The sequence below is a fragment of the Choloepus didactylus genome, chromosome 1, assembly GCF_015220235.1.
Source record: "Choloepus didactylus isolate mChoDid1 chromosome 1, mChoDid1.pri, whole genome shotgun sequence".
NCBI lineage: Eukaryota > Metazoa > Chordata > Mammalia > Pilosa > Megalonychidae > Choloepus > Choloepus didactylus.
Window position 1 is genome coordinate 163,435,726 of NC_051307.1, and position 13,605 is coordinate 163,449,330.

A 13,605-nucleotide genomic window follows, 5' to 3' on the forward strand; every position below is an offset into this window, starting at 1 on the left:
TGGCTAAGAGGACTTCTATTTCCAGCCGGGGAATGACTCCTGAGGTAGCCTGTCATGCCAGTGGGGAATGGACACCAGCCTCTGCAAACATGACGAGATCTGACAGATCTTCACTGCAATTTATCAGGCTCTTCCTTCCACTCTTCTCTGGATGATTTATGGTGTTCTTCTGGTCTCCAGAGCCCCCAGACAGTTGTTTCAGACTGTTCCTGGCTGTTTGCTAGCAGCCATGGAAGACAAACTGAATCCTAGAGCTCCCTATTCCACTATCTTGAATCTCCCTAATTTATTCTTAAATATCAGCTTGTAAAATGATCTGAATATGCTTAAATTATTTCCAGCATGCCAAGCTAAAAGAAGTACTATTTGAATTAAATGCAAATACATCAAAATATGGGTATTTTTCCTTCGAATGCAGAAGCATCTTACAGTTGATGCTAATAATGCTTAGTAAAATGTTTTGGGTGTTACTGAACACAAGTCAGTTTAAAATCTGACTGAATTTGTTGATATAGTATTTGCCCTAGTGTGAGGTTTCCTAGAACTGGAAGACATCTTAGAGATAATTTAGCCCATCTTCATAGCCAAGATACAAACAAACAAACAAACAAACAAAAAAACATGTAGTATGACCATATTTCATTTATTTATATAAATATAAATATGGATGTATATAGAGATATATAGATATACATGTCATACATATTTACACATATACATACATACAGACACACATATACACATAATAATACTAAAAGCATGTACACCAAATTTTTAATACTTATCTCTAACAGAATTTTGGGTAATTTTATTTTTGTTGTTTCAACTAATATTTTCTGATTTTTTTTTCTTTTTGCAGGGAATTGGGTTAATCATTTATCTGCAGTTCATGACACATTATGATCCTGGTTCTTGCAAGATTCTCTCTTGCTTTTTTATTTATTGTTCCTCCTTGTATCCTTACTTCTCCCCCTTATCCCTCATATAACCATTCTGATCTGATTAACACATACCACTACTGTCTGCACTCTTACAAAGTGAGCATCATTTTGTGTGCATGTATGTTAACTTGTGGAAATGATTTTGCACTGTATCTCATTATTTTTCCTACTTTTGCTACTCAGCACAATGCCTTTAAGGTCCATCCACGTTGATACATATTTGTTTAATCAATTTCTTCAAACTGCTGCACAGTACTCCTTTATGTTCATTCACAAACTTTTAACTACTCACTTTCTCTGTGAAGAACACCAGGGTTACCTCCAACTCCTTCCTACCACAACAATAACCCTGCATGAATACCTTCTCATGTTCTAATTTGGTGCTATACATATGTGTGCACATATACACACACTCATACATGTGCATGCATATACAGATACATATTCCCAAGAGATTCTCACACATCTCTAAGAGTGTAACTGCTGGGTCAAAGAGTATGAGTGGACCCAATATGAACAAGTGGTACCAAATATCTCTCCAAAATGGCAGGACCAGACTATGCTCTCCATTAGCAATGCACGAGACTCTCTACAGCTCCAGAAACACCTGATACAACCTAGTTCTCTAAAATTCTATACTTAATATATCATTATTGTTTTAATTTGCATTTCTTTTATTACAAGTGACTTGGAGTACCTTTTCCAATGCTTGATGGCCTTTTGAATTTCTTCCTCTGTAAACTGCCTGTTCAAACCTTTTGCCCAAATTTTCTACAAATAATGTGTATTGCATGAAAAATAATCCCCTGCCCCCAGTTAAATCACTTGTTCTCCAAGACAGGCAACAAGAAAACACATACATGAGAACAGATGTCAGTGAATCCATCAGTCACTCTGGAGTCAAGACCAAATTTAAGAATGCAATAACAATAGCAGGGAAAGCAACAACTAATGATGTTATATGATATATACCTGCTGTGGTGCCTGGTACATTGTAGATGTTCACTGAACACTCCTGCCCCATCTTCTTGGATCATCAAAGAAAATCGATAACAAATGAAAAGCATGTTTTATTTTTATCACCTTTAATGGATTGCAAAACTACTTGCAGAGATGCCCTGACTTGCCTGATCAGTAAGAGACATGACTAACTCAGGTGCTTCTGGCCCTCCTTCCATTTGAATACCATCTCCTCAACTTATTTGCTGTTTGACTTTAGGGAAGTCAAGTTACTCCTCTGGACCTGTGCACCCCCCAACCCCACCCTTGTCAAATGTGTTAATGACAGTGTTGCCCTCATGCAGTTATTTTGAGGATTAAATGAATGACTCCACAGAAGCCATGCAGAACAGGCTCCTGGCACCTAATAGGTGCTCAATGAGTTTTAGCTGCTGCTATTAATATAATTATTATTCATCCTGTTCCTGGGATTACACTAAATTGACACTGCAAACAATCTTTCATGAGCACCCTCTAATTATGTGATTTTTAGAATTCATTTTGAAGGGTTAAAGGCCACACTGCAGTATATGAATATCTTAAATATTGTATTCAGCTCTAAAAATTTTTCATAAAATTTTTCATAAAATTCTGTTTAATCCAAATTGAAAACAAATTCTGTTTTCAATTTGGATTAAAAAATAACTTGAGGAGGTAAACATTTCTTTCCTGAAATTCTCTAGGTCTTTTCCCCAAGTCCTTGCATTTCTAGTAACACATCTGAAGACTCCACTGACTAGATAAAACAAAACTGTGGGAAAATGGGCCTCCATATAAAGTAGGCTAGCACTTTTGTTTTCCTTATACAAGGAGTACTCTTATTCCTGATATTTCTATCCACAGAGGTGTGAAAAGATATCAACCAAAAAACTAAAGCAATTAGTGGTAATTATAGCCTGAATACAAGCAATCTTCTTTTCTCTCAGCTTTAAAAATAAAATAAAATGGAGGCAGCAGGCAAGTGAATGAAAATCAAGCAGGTGTGACAAATGCAGCAGCAACAAAATGAGAGCTGCTTGGATTTTTAAAGAAGTGGTCAGAACTTACTGAATCACAAAAATAAATACCATAGCATAAAGAGAACAGCTGGGAACTTAGTGCTTCAGTTCTGGTTTCATTACTAACTATCCAGGGTCTCCTAGCCAGTCACTTTGCTTCTATAGACTTCAGTTTCCTTATTGCAAGATGAACTGTGGGACAAAATATCCTCTCTACATTTCCTTCCAGCTAAATTTTAAGATTTATAGTTTATTGCTAAATCTAGACCTTTTTTTACATTTCCTACATGCTCATATTTATACTAGCTCACCCAGCTATTACTCAGTGGTATGATACCCATCTCTTTGCAAACCAGAATGCACACATGATGATCCAGCTGCCAAACCTGATTTAAAGACAGGGATTCAACCTGATGAAAACAGACAGGTACTTCCTCTAGGTTTACCATTTTTTGATTATGTTTTTATAGACATTGCTCCCCAGCAAATGTAGGTTCCATGATGTGGGGCTACTTCTGTCTCCATATGGATTCTCTCCTTTTTCCCAAGGTGTTGCTGAAAAGGGTAACAGCCAGAGAAACACAGAATTAACCACCATGTACATTCTACATGCAGGATTTACCAAGAAATATCCAGTACATACAGCCATATCATGAAATCAACAAACAAGACCAAGAACTGCCCTGAGATCCAAAACAAGTATATATGTAATTCAACAAACAATTCAACAGTCATTTCCTCAGGCTATTAGCCAAGGAAAATAACAAGGGTGAAAATGAACAGTTGCCTCAGTTATCAGTGACTCAGACTCTACTTGGCTCGACTTAAAGGTAGGGGTGGGAGGGGGTGATGTGTTCCTAGGGAGGAACATGTCATTTTGACAAGGCCGTTTTGATACAAGGGCCATTTTTATGTGGCCTAAAAAAAAAAAAAAAAAGAAAATTAACGTTTGTTTTGTTGGGTTGGAAGGGGACTTTTCTTGTTACTTTGTGCTTTCTTGCTATTATTTAAGTTTTTTATAAGAGATGAGAAATAAGAATGTATATAAGAGACTCACGTCACCTCTCACTTCACAGTTGGCTATCAAGCATTCTATAAAAAGTAGAGGCGGGGGGTTTCTACTTGTCCTCTGAGAATTCACTTGTTCAGTCAGTTATGCTATAATGGTTGTTTTGAAAATGAAAATTTGTTCCAATATAATTGATTTATTAGGGAATGTTTGTGCATAATATAAATTTCATGTTTACTCATGCAATTCATTCCTGAGAAACACTACCTGACTGCAGAAAATCACACCCAGCTGAACCCAAAGTGCACACACACACAACTTAGAGATCACCTTTAGTTATGAGCCATACCATCCACATGTGCGGTTACAACTTTCCTTTCTATTTCAGTTAACATTCTTCTTCCCACCACTTCACAGTAACTCAAAAGCTGTAAACCTTCCACTGCCCACTTCCACAAGAAAACATCAGGTCTTTATCTGCGTAAAATGCCACACTCCTTGCGGTATTTCTGTATTTCTTAACCATTTGGCCATGTGTAAATGTGTTACCATTTTATTAGGTTTCTATCTTTGTTTTATGCCACTGATAAAGTTTTTGAGTGTTGTGCTGCTAACCTCATTTCTCTCACAAGTCCTGTGACTTTTATTGCACAAGTTTGCATAGTGCTATGATTTTTAGGAACATGTATATCACTTTATAGAACTGACTATCTTGAATAATCTGCAACTTCAATTCTCTGATTTCTTCTTAAGGCTGCAATGGGCATACTAATACACAGCTGATCAACAGACATGGCTGCTTAATCATGGAACCCATTCCACTTTCCACATGAATATCTAGGTGCTGGAAAGCTCTGATTTTTTAATAGGCCCCCCTAAGTACACAAATGTTTGATTAGTTACTGTGTAGTGAGTGGGAAAAGGGGGAATAATGCTTGATTCATGTGATGATACCTTATCCTCAGCTCCAGATGGCACAGGGACTTCTAACAATTCTTTTAGCATTCCTTATACATGTTATGATCAGAAAATTCCTCTATAAGGACAGTATAGACAGGCATGACTAAGACCCCCTTAAAAGCTAACCCAGTTCTCACAGACTTTTAACAAATATCTCCATTACATTTTTCTGATAATCATTCATACATACTGACAAAATATGAGTGAAGGAAAAAGTAAAAATGCCATCTAACCAGGAAGGAGGCTTGGGGATGAGATGAGAGTTAATGACATATTTTTACTACATTATTTGAAAATTTAAAAACAAAAACAAGTGATTTTTATATTTTTCCAAAGTCATTTTGTTCCTGGGGGTACCCATGACCACCAATTTTTTTCTTATCTCCTTGCCTCACTGTAGCCTTTGATAGCAGATGCCAGTGTTCTTGTTTTTCAAGTGAAAAAAAGAGCCATTTTCTTTAGGGAAAAAAGGCAACAACATTCCATCACTATTAAAGTAGACGAAGTATATAAACCCTCATGGTGGAACATACTCTCAAACCCCTCAGTGTTTGTTCCTGTTTTCCAACAGGAACGTGCCAGCTGTCTCCCACCAGAACTTAATGTTGCCTTCATCTCCTCCTTTATGAAGAGGTTCTGGGTGGGGACAGGGCAAACAGAGGCAATTTGAATTCCATTTACTGTGACAGAAAAGGGCATGGTTGAAACTTAGTATAAGTCTATGGTTCCCAAAAAAGATAAGTTTTCTCAAACTTAATGCCAGGTATGGAGGAAAAGTCAGTTTGTATGTGGATGTACTGCATACATATGTGTTTACTATAGTTATGGATATATATGTATTCCTTGCCCTGTTCCTAAAATGCTATTGGATAGCCTACAAAATGTATATTATATAGTATTTAAAAAAAAACATGAAAAACAAATAAAAATGAGGCAAAGGAGCATGTGTGGGTGTAAGTACATATCCATACATGTGAATATATGCACACACATACATATAAGTCATAATTCAAATCCTAATTTTAAAAAGTCTCCATAATCTTGGCCACATAAAAATGAGGAAAGAGGATGGTGAAAATCCTCAGTTCAAAATGGAACCTGGGACACAAAAGGAGAGATATTGTATGTTACACACTTCCATGAATTCCCTGAACAATGTAAAATCAATGTCTTATAATGTAGAATATTGGGGACCTAGTGATAGACAGAAGCTAGGGAAGGGGGAATGGTAATCTAATATGTTCAGATATGTTAATCAGGGTGAATTCAAAGGTATGAGAATGGATAGGGGTGATGATTGTTAATGGGATCATAAGTATCAGAGCTGCACTGAAGGCGAATAGGATTGAAAGCAGTTGTTTAAAAGCATGTATCCCACAGATCAGCAAAACAAATATAGATAGGTGCTTGCATGATATTCTTCTAAGGTATGACACTAGTACAGAGAGTTGACAACAGAATGCTATATAGGAAAAATCTACCTACTGCATACTAGGGACTATAATTAATAGGAATAAGATACTAGTACCACACAAATACTAGGGACAAATAACTAAGGGCTGAAAAGAGCTACAAGGTATGCTGGGTATTCAAATTTACAATGAAGAGAGATGAGGATTATACAACTAAGTGATGATAATGTGAGATACGGATGGATTACTGTAGACATAATATATGCTATGTGAACTCAGGAACCCACTACTTTGTAAGTCAAGCTTCAAGTCTTGAAGCTTGCTCTGGTGAAACTTATGGTTGTAAAGGACAGGCTAAGCCCACCTATTTTTATGCCTAGGAGTCATCTCCAGAGAACCTCTTTTGCTACTCAAATGTGGATTTTGCCTCTCTAAGCCTAACTGCAAATAAATTCATCACCCTCCCCGCAATGTGGGACAGGACCTGTTCTAGTTTGCTCATGCTGCCAGGATGCAAAATACCAGAAATGGGATGGCTTTTATAAAGGGGGTTTATTTGGTTACACAGTTATCGTCTTAAGGCCATAAAGTGTCCACAGTAATGCATCAACAATCAGGTACCTTCACTGAAGGATGGCCAGTGGTGTCCGGAAAACCTCTGTTAACTGGGAAGGCATGTGGCTGGTGTCTGCTCCAAAGTTCTGGTCAAAATGGCTTTCTCCCAGGATGTTCCTCTCTAGGCTGCAGTTCCTCAAAAATGTCACTCTTAGTTGCTCTTGGGGTGTTTGTCCTCTCTTAACTTCTTCAGAGCAAAAGTCTGCTTTCAACAGCCATCTTCAAACTGTCTCTCATCTGCAGCTACTCTCTCAGTTTCTGTGCATTCTTCAAAGTGTCCCTCTTGGCTGTAGCTCCTCTTAAAATGTCACTCTCAGCTGCAATGAGTTCCCTCTGTTTGTCAGCTCATTTATATGCCTCCAGCGATTTAATTTAGACCCACCCCGAATGGGTGGGGTTAACACCTCCATGAAAATTATCCAATCAGAGTCATCATCCACAGTTGGGTGGGGCGCATCTCCACGGAAAGGCTCAAAGAATTACAATCTAATCAACACTGATACGTCTGCCTACACAAGATTACATCAAAGATAATGGGCGTTTGGGGAGACATAATACATTCAAACTGGCACAGGACCCCTCAGATGAATGAGACTCCCTGGCAATGTGGGACATGGATTCTGGGAATGAGCCTGATCCTCGCATCGAGGACCAAAGAGGAAAAAGAAAGGCAACACATTAAGGTTTCAGTGGCTAAGAGAATTCAAATAGAGTCAAGAGGCTGTCCTAGAGGTTACTCTTATGCAAGCTTTAGCTAGATTTGCCAAATGACCAAGTTGATAAGACCAAGTCAACAGTAGTTTGAAAACCCTAAAGAATACCTGGATCCCTATCTGAGACTCTATAAAAGTTTCACTCATTAAGTTTATTCTTCAGAAACTTAAATTCTCCAGAGAACTCCTATGCCAGCTAAGTCCCAAAACCCAGAGGCAATAGCCTCTTCAAGAATATCAACCAGATGTGTCCCCTTTTCCCATAATCTCAACAACTCTTTTCAACATGAACAAGTTAGGATGGTCACTGCCTAGACATTGTTATAAAAAAGAAGAAAAAAAAAAAAAAGAAAAAAAAATTAAAAATTAAAAAATGTTTAAAAAATGGAACCTGGGAGAAAAGAGTTAGAAGGAAAATCAGGCCCTGAAACCAGGGTCCTGGGTTTAAATATCAGTTCTGCCATTTACTTTCTGGGCAAGTAATTTAATTTTTGTTTTGAGTTTCAATTCCTCATATATAAATGTGAGAATACTCTCCACCTGAGAGTGTTAATATCAACATTAAGAAACAATGTTCCCAAGGTCATAGGCAATCACAAATTCTGCCCTAAATCTCGAGTTTTATACCATGTTTAGAAATTCAGATGGGATGGGCACCCCAGGGTTCAGACATAGTCTTAGTTTTCTGGGGCACAATGAATTTAAAGGATAAGATATGTACAAACATCCACAACTCCAAGCCCTAGGGGCAGTAGGTCAGAGCCAAGCTGGGTCAATGGAGTGACTGAATTGAGAAACTCTAGGCAGGCAATCATCTGGTTTTAAATCACTCCAAGTTGGGAGAAACCATAAGACAGTGGTTCTCAAAAGACAGTGGTCCTGGACAAGCAGCATCAGCATCACCTGGAAACTTATTAGAAATGCAAATTTTGCAGACCCACTGAATCAGGTATCTGGGAATGGAGGCCCAACAATCTGGATTTTAACAAATGGTTCAGGATATACGCATGCACATGCAAGTTTAAGCAGCACAGCCCCAGGAAAGTGAGTTTTGCTTCAGTAGGTCCAGAAGTTTGTATCTGTTCCTAGTCAAGAGTTGAAGAAAGGACTGATTTAGTGAAGAATCCAGTTATTCCTCTGGTACTGTAACCCAGATTAGCAATAAATTCACACCACCCTCTGGATATGGTGTGATACCCAGCAACGTTCACCACCAACTCAGACCATGAGAGGTTATGGTGAATTCCTGATTAAACACAAAATGTCACAAACATGCCTTTCAAATGGTAATGGAGGATCTGCGGAGAGAAAGCAATAACAGATGTAATCCTCTGGGACAGAAAAGAGAGTAGAAAAATAAAAAATAACCTATGAAGTGTGTAAATAGAGTCCACAATGGAAGTAGTGATGTAGAAATATTTCCTTTCACCTACCCAACACTAACCACTTATTTATCTTTGTCATTCTGCTTGTTCAGTATCTGAAGTTGTGGTTACATATTCACACCTGGTAAGCCACTCACACAAACATGCAATTGTACACACACAAACACACATGCTCAAATCAACTTCACAAGAACCAGAGTTTAGATTTATGTTGCTTCTATACCATGTATAGATTTTCTTCCTTTCCATTTCTCTGCTTGCTCATTTGATTGCTTTTTCACTGATCTCAAAGGGACAGACAAGGAAAACAGGAGAAACAAACAAAAAAACCTAGGCAAAGTAGGCTAGATGAAGAAGTAGTTGCAATTACAGTGGAAGCTAAAATAGAAGATTTGTGATTAATTAGTGGATTTCAGTTATCCATGTTCTCCCCTAACAATCCTGAAAAGGAAATCTATAAAAGCTACAAATCACAACTCCCAGGCACCCTATTATATATTAACCTTGCACCAAAACTGAAATTATTCTGATTGTTAGGCAGGAGGCCCCACCACCTAAAACATGCTATAAAGATGCTATGAATTATAATAATTGTTTAAAATTGAAATTATTAAACATAATATAACTACATGGAACCATATCTGTGATACAGACTCACTTGCTTACTCATGCACAATTAATGCATGCAATGGTAGCCTTTCTAATTTTTCCCACCATAAACCTTATGAGTTTTAGAAATTAAATAATTATTACAATTACAAATGAATACTCATCTTACACAGAAAACTTGAAAAATTAAGTTAGCAAGTGGATATACACTGTGTCTAATAACAGTGCATGAAGTTTCCAAGGAACATTTTTGTTTGTGATATTTGTTCTATACCCTTTGGGAACAGAGTCAGCTTATCACTCTAAACCCTTCCCAGATAGTCACAGTACCACAATTTTAATGGAGTTATTCCAGATAAGGAATTGTCAGTCATGTAATTTTATAATTAGAATGAACCTTAGAAATTACCTAATTCAACACTCCTTCATTTTATAGGTTAAAAAAACTGAGACCCACAGAGGTTCAGTGACTTGCCCAAGATCACACAGCTAGTTCACAGCACAGGGAGAACTAGAATCCACATCTCTAGACTCTCCAGTCTACTGTTCTTTCTACCATATCACTCTGCCTCTGAGTTCTAAACAGATCTGAGCCTCTGAGACTGTCTGCATGATCACGTGCACCCATGATATAGACAGGTCATCCTTCAGAGGCAAAGTTCCCGTAGATCTATCAGCCCTCACACCATTTGAGCAAAACCCAAAGATGTGTGCCCATTTCAGACAACCTCCTCTAAACTTGGATTTTACTTCACTTGAAAGGAAAGCACTCACTCCATCCACGTCATTCTCCTGAGAAGGTTGTCGCTTAGAGGCAATGGCTGTTCACCGACTGGGTTCAGGCAGAAGCCTGCCAAGCCCTGGGGGCTTCAAAGGCTCAGGATGTGTCACAGGATTCATCACAGACAATTGCTCTTTCACAGTTGCTATTTGGCAACTGAGTTGGCATCAAGGTTTTGCTGGTGATAATTAAATCTCAGTTGTAACTTAACTCTATCAGAAGCCTGAGAACAAGAGGCCCCAGATCTGAGTTTTCCCACTACACTCTTTTGCAGATGGGGGAAAGGGGCCGCAAGCCAAAGAATGTGGCCTCTACAAGCTGAGAATGCCCCCAAGCCAAAAGCCAGCAAGGAAATGGGATCCTCAGTTACAAACCACAAGGAACTGGATTCTGCCAACAACTGGGATGAACTTTGAAGTAAACCTTGATTTCAACCTCGTGAAACCCGCAACAAAGAAGTCAATCAAATTAACCTGGATTTCTAACCTACAGAACTGAGATAATAAATTTGCTGTTTTAAGCTGCTAAATTTGTGGTAATTTGTTATGGCAGAAATAGAAAACTAATATGAAGAGTAGAGTTAAATGCTGTTGTGGGTTTCTGAGAAGGGAACAGAGCCCTTCTTTCCCTATCACCACTCTGAGCCAGCCCCAGGTGGGTGAGGGATGACTCAACAAAAACCCTAGAAAATTTCACACTAATTTTCACATATGAAGCTCTTTTCATTGTACCATTACCCACAAGTGCGAACAGTGGGAGACAATATGAACATCCAACATAGGTCACAGGCAAATTATAGTTCATCAATATAATGGGTATTTAATACATGTGTATGTGACAAATGGGAAAATGTTCATAATGTACACTATAAAAAATGGTATGATTTCAATTTTGAAGAACAAAAGTTATATACACAACTAAGCATAGATATGTTGATATAGATAGATATAAATACATACACAAAACAAAGCTTGAAAGGCTTTTAACAGGGATTATGGACTGTAGCTACGATTATGGTAAACAATAATGATCTTTATGATGTGGAGTTACAGGTTATTTCTTTTCTTACTGCATTTGACCATATATTCTAAATTTTCTACAATTAACATATATTACTTTTATAATCTGAAATGAGTTATTAGAAAGAAATTACTTTCAGGTTTCAGAATTGAGCAGTTACTTGAATGGTAGAATCAAAGTCCTAATGTTTATTTCTGGTTTATAAGAATACTCTTTTAAAGTACTGAACAAATCCTTACTCTTCACTATTTTATGTATTTAAATCGTGTATTCACTTGGTCTCTACCCAGACTGAAGAATTCTCATTTTTCAATCCATCCTCACAAAGCAGTCCTTCTCTTTCCTTAATTTACTTAACCTTTCTCTGAACCACACTGAAACTAGAAGGCTGAAAGTAAGAAACATAAAGTAAATTTTCTTGCAGTTGGCATTTCACCACTATTCTTTATAAAGTAATGGAGGAATGTGTATTGCAGCATCCATAAATAGAGTAATGGATGATATTAGGCATACCTTCCTTTACATAATAGATCTAGTCCTAAAAAGTAACACAAACCACATTTCTATGTCTTTGTATAATTACTAACTATGCCAAACTACATATAAATTCTACACAGACTTCCAACATTCAGATATTAAACTGATATATCAGGTAGTAATCAATATAATAGATATTAATAAAACAATATAATAGATAATTTTAATAACATTCTAAGTGCCATCTGTATGTATCTGTGATTACTAGATAGATAGAAATGCAAAGTGACAGACTAGAAATGAAAGGATATTTCAAATTTCTAACAAGGAAGAATATACTACCTTAAATTTCTAAGATAGCTTATAATTTACAAAGGGACTTCACAGACATTAGTTCATTCAGCTCTTACAATGAAGATATTACCATGCCACTTTACAGATGAGGAAACAAACTTATGAAGTAAAGTGTACAATGTTTTCTAATTTTATTCTCTCAAATATCACCAATGTTATTTTCCCTTAGTTCTTTCAAAAATTATAGGGTGTGTGTGTGTGTGTGTGTGTGTGTGTTTGTGTGTGTGGCAGCAGCAGGGGGCAGGGGTGTCATGAACACAGAGAGTCTGTAACTGTATCACAGGTCTGGTAAAAGCACACAGGTTGTGCTATTGTCAATAACTCCTTTGTGCCTTCAGAATGTGCTGGTCTTTACTATTTACCATCTGTTTTAATATACACTAGAGGAAATGCACAATGCATGGCTACAAGTAAGGCAGAACCATCAGAATTGTGTGTTTTGATGTGGTGAGGCCATGTAGCACATAATCCAAAGAGATAAGAAAGACTGTACTGTTCATTCTCAGAAATATCCTAAGAGTCCCTCTCATCTCCCAATCCCACCGAAAAAAATGCCACCACTGCATCTTCAAGAGTGAATGCAAGCCTTCGAACCTTGTTTCATGTGCCCCAGGATTCTGCGTGCAGTGGTTTAAAGCTATGTACCCCAGAAAAAACATGTCCTTAAACTTAATACATTCCTGCGTGTATGAACCCATTATAACTAGGATCTTTTGAGGAGGTTACTTCTGTTAAGGTATGTGGTCCAACTCAGTCAGGATGGGTCTTAATCCTATTACTGGAGTCCTTCATAAGCAGAATGAAATTCAGACAGAGTGAGAGAGAAAAACACAGGAGGAACAGCCAGAAGGTGAAAGTTAATGGAACCCAGAAGAAAGGAGAAAGGCCACCACATAAATTGCCATTTCACAGAAGAACCCAGCAGCCAGCCCCAGAAAGCCAGTCTTCGGGAAGAAAGTATCGCCTTGGTAATGCCTTGATTTGGATTTCTCCTAGCCTCAAAATTGTGAGCCAATAAATTCCCATTATTTATGCCAACCCATTGCTTGGTATTTGCTTGAGCTAAAACACCATGGAAGAGGCTAAAAAGACCCAATGTTCATTCTATGAGAAAATCTCAGTCTTCCCTCTCCAGTACAACTTACGTTGCCAAGATGGAGAAAGTAACAATACTGCAATGAATGAAAGACTATTTGCAAGGAAACAAAGAGAGAGCAGCAGGCTGTCAGTTTTGCCAGAATTATTCAATATTCTAAGGAGAATTTTGTTTTGTGTAATAAATTAAAAGTGATACATGTAAACCAGATCAGCTTTCTACATAGGCTGTGAGGC

At 37.6% G+C, this 13,605-nt stretch overlaps 1 protein-coding gene across 6 annotated transcripts in view; it reads right to left on the reverse strand.

The window, feature by feature from the left end:
• Positions 1–13,605, reverse strand: part of TMEM108 (transmembrane protein 108) — a 433,516-nt gene that overhangs the window by 354,498 nt on the left and 65,413 nt on the right. Inside the window, exon 1 of one of the 6 annotated variants that reach the window (XM_037844726.1) lies at positions 1,914–2,110. The exons of the other annotated variants lie outside the window; for them this stretch is intronic. The gene's annotated coding sequence lies outside the window, so the exon portion shown is untranslated. Of the gene's footprint in view, positions 1–1,913; positions 2,111–13,605 lie in introns of those variants that run through there. 6 annotated transcript variants of the gene reach the window in all.